We start from the raw sequence: 5341 nt of genomic DNA on the forward strand, positions 1-5341 counted from the left end.
TGTATGCCACCAATACTCTAACGGTATAGAAAAAATACATCATCACAGCTAATTCTGTTTTCCATTAATTTGAACTTCATTCCCTTGAGCTTTAAATATGATCATTCCTTAAATGTGGTAGAAGAAATAATAGGCTTAGGGACTTAGGGTAAAGGAAAAGGTATTATAGAATAAGGGTAAAAAAATTGTCTTTTTAGTATATCTTATCGGTTTATTGATAAACCGATAACCGAAGAGGACAAAATCAAAATCAAAAATCAAAATCGATAACTCGATAAGGAAAATTTCGAAATCGAAACTGATTCGAATGCACACCCCTATTAACAATCCTATTTTATCTTTTACCTATCTTTTTATATAATAATTCTACCTCATACCTTACTTTTTAATTATATTGTAAGTTTATTCTTCATATTATTGTTGCATGACATTATGAAAGGACGACAAATAATACAATCTATCCAAATATTGTATACATCAAAATGATACAGTACAATACAATACAATACATTACAATACAATACTATACGATACATTACAACTATCCAAACAAACCGTAAGTTTGTCCCTGTGAGGACATCCGATAAAATTGGAATGATATAGAGAAGATTAACATGCCCTCAGTTCAAGGATGACACACACAAATTGTTAAATGGTCCAATTTTTTTGACATCTCGACCGGGTTTTCTCCGTTGCCTTGAGTTTCTTTTTACTCGTCTAAAAGCTTAAGGTATGTCTTTTTTCTCTTTGCTTCATTTTTTGACATTGTTCACTTTGTTTATGTACATGTTCAAAGTAAAATTATCGTGAAAGTAGCATTTCACCAAAAATATAGATCTTGGTTCAACTAATTAAATTTATACAAATGAGGGTTAATCTTGGTTAATAATAATATCCTAAAACGAAATTCCCGGTATTGTGATAATAGCGCGTAGATCTATCCCAAAAGCTATGATGGTACACAACAATTGTTTACCGTGAAAATGGTAATAACAATTAAATTTGTTGATGAGACTCTAAAAATACGTGATATATTTTTATGCTAGTTTGTTAAGCAGTTGATGCTAGGTATGCAAGACTTAGAGACGAATAAGAGTAAAGGAACAAAGTGATAACCAAACCGATGAGCCAATTATCGGGGCCTCGAGCTTGTTGATTCAGGGTCTCGGGGTTGATTCCGGAGCTCGACTGGGCGATATCGAAGGTAATCGAGATACGACTACTAGTTATACTAAAATCAATATACGCTCTTTATGGCCAATGATAAGCAATAAATGGAGAACAATAATGAAGATAATAAATGAAAGCAATAGTATCAAGAGTGTAAGTTAGAGAGAAAAGAGAATGTTCTTGTATATTTCTTGTAGAGTAACTGGAGCAACCGCAGAACCTTACAAAATGATAAGGATCCCTTTTATATAGGACAGGAATCCCAACATAGTACATAGTGAATTAATGACAAAGGAACGGAGATAGGACAGCTAGATGACATCCTGATTGAAGGTTGGGGTAGTCCACTAAGCCTTGTCAGTCCTAGCCATGTGCCTTGGGAACTTCCCATTCCTACCGCGGCCGTGATCAATGTTGTCTTGAGGTCGAGAGTTGACGAACCTTGAGGGAGGAAACTCGACCATGACCTTGTAACCTCGAGATTTCGAGATAGTCCTCTGAGACGCCTTGATGATGAGAAATTGGACCCTTCGATTTTACTGTATACAGATAGTCCCTGCGTTTCTTAGAGAGGAGCGATAAGAAATGATTATGAGCTTCTAATCCAAGGGCATCATCGTTGTGACATCAGCCTATCAGAGCATTAAATGCCATGGCAAAAAACCGCGCAAGGGTCACTGTCAAATGCGACTATCGAGAAGCCCATGAACCGCTACTAGTTCATCCCTTCCGCTTCCCACACAGCTCCTATAAAGGCATCACTTGTTGGATAATTCTTACTTTCCCAACTACTTCAGATTTCCAAAGCTAAACCCATCCCTACTTGCATCATTGCTTCTTACTTTTTTTGGAGAAATTTTACCATCATCTTGGATAGAACCTCCAAGACTGTTCCTCGGAAGGACGTGGCTGCCTCTTCATCTCGAACATCTAAAGGAAAACCCAAAGTGGCACCTACCTTGGAACAATGTACTCCCACCAAGGTTGATATGTAGAAGGGCTTTACCATCAATAACCCTTCATCCACACCGGGTCGATGTGAACACATGTCCTAATACATTAGTGTCGTGACCAACATAGAGACGGTGAAGAGAGACTGCCGATGGAATGCGGCAGTGAAGGAAGAGATTCCTAGACCTGATGAAAATATAATGGATCACAAGGCTGACTTCCTTCATGTGTATACTAACCCGTTCACTTTGGGTCCTGTCGATTCCTCCAAATCCTTTCTTCTGGAGATAGATCCGTTTATCCTCGATTTTTGTGACAAATATCAAGTGATGCTCGACCAAATCTATCATTTTTTCTAGAGGATAGTCTTAATGCTCCATCATTTCTCTGACGGGGTTGAGGGCGAGACCTTTACCCTCGACCATTTGATTAGGTTGTACAAACCTCGATTTTATCGACGTTTGATTAGGCTTCACTACCGATCCAAAAAATCATTTTTCTCGAGCATCGACGAGGAGAAGGATCGAGGGTGTATGAGTAGGTTCGTCCGGGTGAAGACTTCAAACATCATTCCGGCCGGGAGGATGCCTTTCCCGGAAAAGTGGAACACACAGCGTAAACATTTTTTCCCTTGGATTTGTGATTTCATTTCATTTCTTTTGGAAACATGACATCTTTTTGGTTTCTACAGTTGCTGCTTGATACCCCGAAGTAGTCTCGAATCTGCCGGGAAGGATCAAGCAGTTGGAATCGCTTTCCCATAACTTGTTCAGTCTTGGCCTGACCTGGCTAAGAAGTTGTGGGTAGCCAAGAATCATTATAAAGCTTCCTTGCCTCATATTTATGTTTTTCCCCGAATCCTTTGTGCTAATAAGCTAGAGTCACTGTGCTCGTGTAGGCCTTGGTGAGAACATGCGGATAAGGCCACCCTTGGTGGTGAAGTGGAAACTTTAGAGCCCACCAAGGGCAAGAAAAGGAAAGGTAAGGCGACTGCCGATCCTTCCGTGGCAAAGAAACCTAAGTCGCGTGAGCCTTGAGCCGTTACTAGGACCTCGACTTCAACTTTTGGAGCAAGCCCCTGCACTGAGGATGATGATAAAAGTGAGTGCTAGTTGGCACGGAGGATGAGGTCAGGCGAGGGAGCCTCACAGATACCTCGACCGGAGGATGCTAAATCGGGAACGACCGACTTGGGTCGGTCCCGTGAATCGAATACCCTCGAGGAGGGTGCCAATATGGCCTCAGATCCCATGACTGAATCTGGTCCAGTTTCCGCTGGAGGGACCATTGCCGCCGACCTTGAAGGGCTGGGATTCAGAGCTTTTCCGGGGCAATAGTTTCCCCTATGAGGCATTGGTGATATATGTGGTTTCAGTTTTGGCCATCAGTTCTCGTCACGGGAGTTAAGGGCCGCTCAAGATGCGAATACCGCCACAGTCGGGGGTTCTTTCAAGGGGGAGGCACGCTTGGCAATATTCTTAACGATATTAGCAAGAGCGTCGATCTTGATGCTCCCGGCTCTGTCAAGGAGGCGGAGAGGTTCATGCAGCAGGTGATAGCTGCTTTAGGTATATTTCTTTTAGTCTCGAGCATCTTCCTTCATTCTTCTAACTCTTCTGCTTTGCTATAGTGCAAGGAGATGTATGATCATGCCCTCTCCAGGCTTAACGAGGAGTTTTCGTGCCGTGAGAAGGAGCTTGAGAAGCTGTCCTTGAGACTGAGAGAGTCGGAGGCTCGTTCTACACAGAAGGATAAAGAGTCAGGCAAGCTCTGGGATACTTTGGGGGGAGCACTCCGAGAAAAGGTTGCCATTGTCGAACAGGTATTTTGTTATGCATGAGTCTTTCATTCGCTCCCATAATTCGATACTGACTGATTTACTTTTCTTTTTGTAGGTCGAGCAAAATGACTTGCAGATTGGGCAACTGAATGTGGAGATCCTCGAGCTGAGGATGCAAAACGAGGTAGTGACCTCAGAGTTGGCGTCAACCCATGATCTTCTCAAGGATGCACGAAAGGAGATTGCTGCACTGGTTGCTGCCATGTCCGAGATATTAGGAAATGTTGCTACTTACCTAAAGACACAACTGTGAGTATGTGAGTTTTGCCCTACATGAATTACTCCCACAAATTCAAAACAAAAATAATTTTTCCATTGTTTGTAATTTTGTAGATTTTTGTGGCATTTTTCTGTCAATTGTTTGCATTTTTCTGTGCACATTTATTTTATTTAATTAATGAAAAATACAAAAAATATGTTGCATGTGCATTTAGGATTTAACTTTGTATTTTAAGAATTAATTAGTAATTAAGTTATTTTAAAAAAAGGAAAATCACAAAAATAGTTTAATTTGCACCTTTAATTTTAACTTTGATTTTGAGTAGTTTTTCTTTTAATTTATTTTTTAATTAATTGTGATAATTATAATTTAGGTTTAATTAGTATTGTTTTTGGTTAATTAGGTTCTAAGAATTAATTTAGATTTTAATTTAATTTTGGAAAAAAGGAAGAAAAAAGATTTTTGGGAAAATTGAAAAGAAATGAAAATAAAAGAAGAAGAGAGTCCAATTTTGGGTCTTCTTTAATTCTAATTTCTCAAGCTCAATTCCCCTCCAATTCCCTGAAGCCCAAAATCACCCGCCCCAGCAGCCCAAAATCCGGTCCAAACTGGGTAATGACCAAACGACCTCGTTTGGTCGTCTCTAATCCAAGCCATCTATGTTATCTAATCTAACGGTGGGGAAGTGGGGAGGGCTTTAATATTTAACAGTCCGAATCTCGTACCCCCCATCTCTCATCTCCCTCGTTCTCATCTCAGGGATGAACCGAAAAAAACCCAGAGCCGCCTGAAATTCCCACCGTTCTCCACCGGCGGCGCCTATCCAAAATGCCATCAAATTAACACTATTGGACCCTTTAACTTCCCTCATTCCGAATCCCAACCCCACTTCTCTCGAATCTCTCCCGAATCCTTCGAATCTTAGATCGAAGAGATGAACCCTAATTCCCAAAGACTACTGATTCGGGTCTGTTATTCAGTTTTGGGGATGACTTTGATGTTATTCGTGTGTTCTTATTAAGAACACATGATTAATGTCATAGTTGGCCAGAAAATTCAAGAAGCCAAGGATTCAGACTCTTTTCCTCAAATCGCTCTTATTTAGTAGGTATTTTTCTGTTCTTCTCTTTGATTTTATCTAGCTTTCATTTTTCTTTTTC

The 5341-nt window shown here is 40.3% G+C and overlaps 1 non-coding gene across 1 annotated transcript; it reads left to right on the forward strand.

Moving 5' to 3' along the window:
* Nucleotides 1-564: 564 nt before the first annotated feature.
* Nucleotides 565-667, forward strand: LOC142164547 (U6 spliceosomal RNA). The gene has a single exon (XR_012695305.1). It is a non-coding gene; the product is annotated as a U6 spliceosomal RNA (small nuclear RNA).
* The last annotated feature ends 4674 nt before the right edge of the window (nt 668-5341 follow it).

This window comes from Nicotiana tabacum, chromosome 9, assembly GCF_000715075.1.
Source record: "Nicotiana tabacum cultivar K326 chromosome 9, ASM71507v2, whole genome shotgun sequence".
Lineage (NCBI taxonomy): Eukaryota > Viridiplantae > Streptophyta > Magnoliopsida > Solanales > Solanaceae > Nicotiana > Nicotiana tabacum.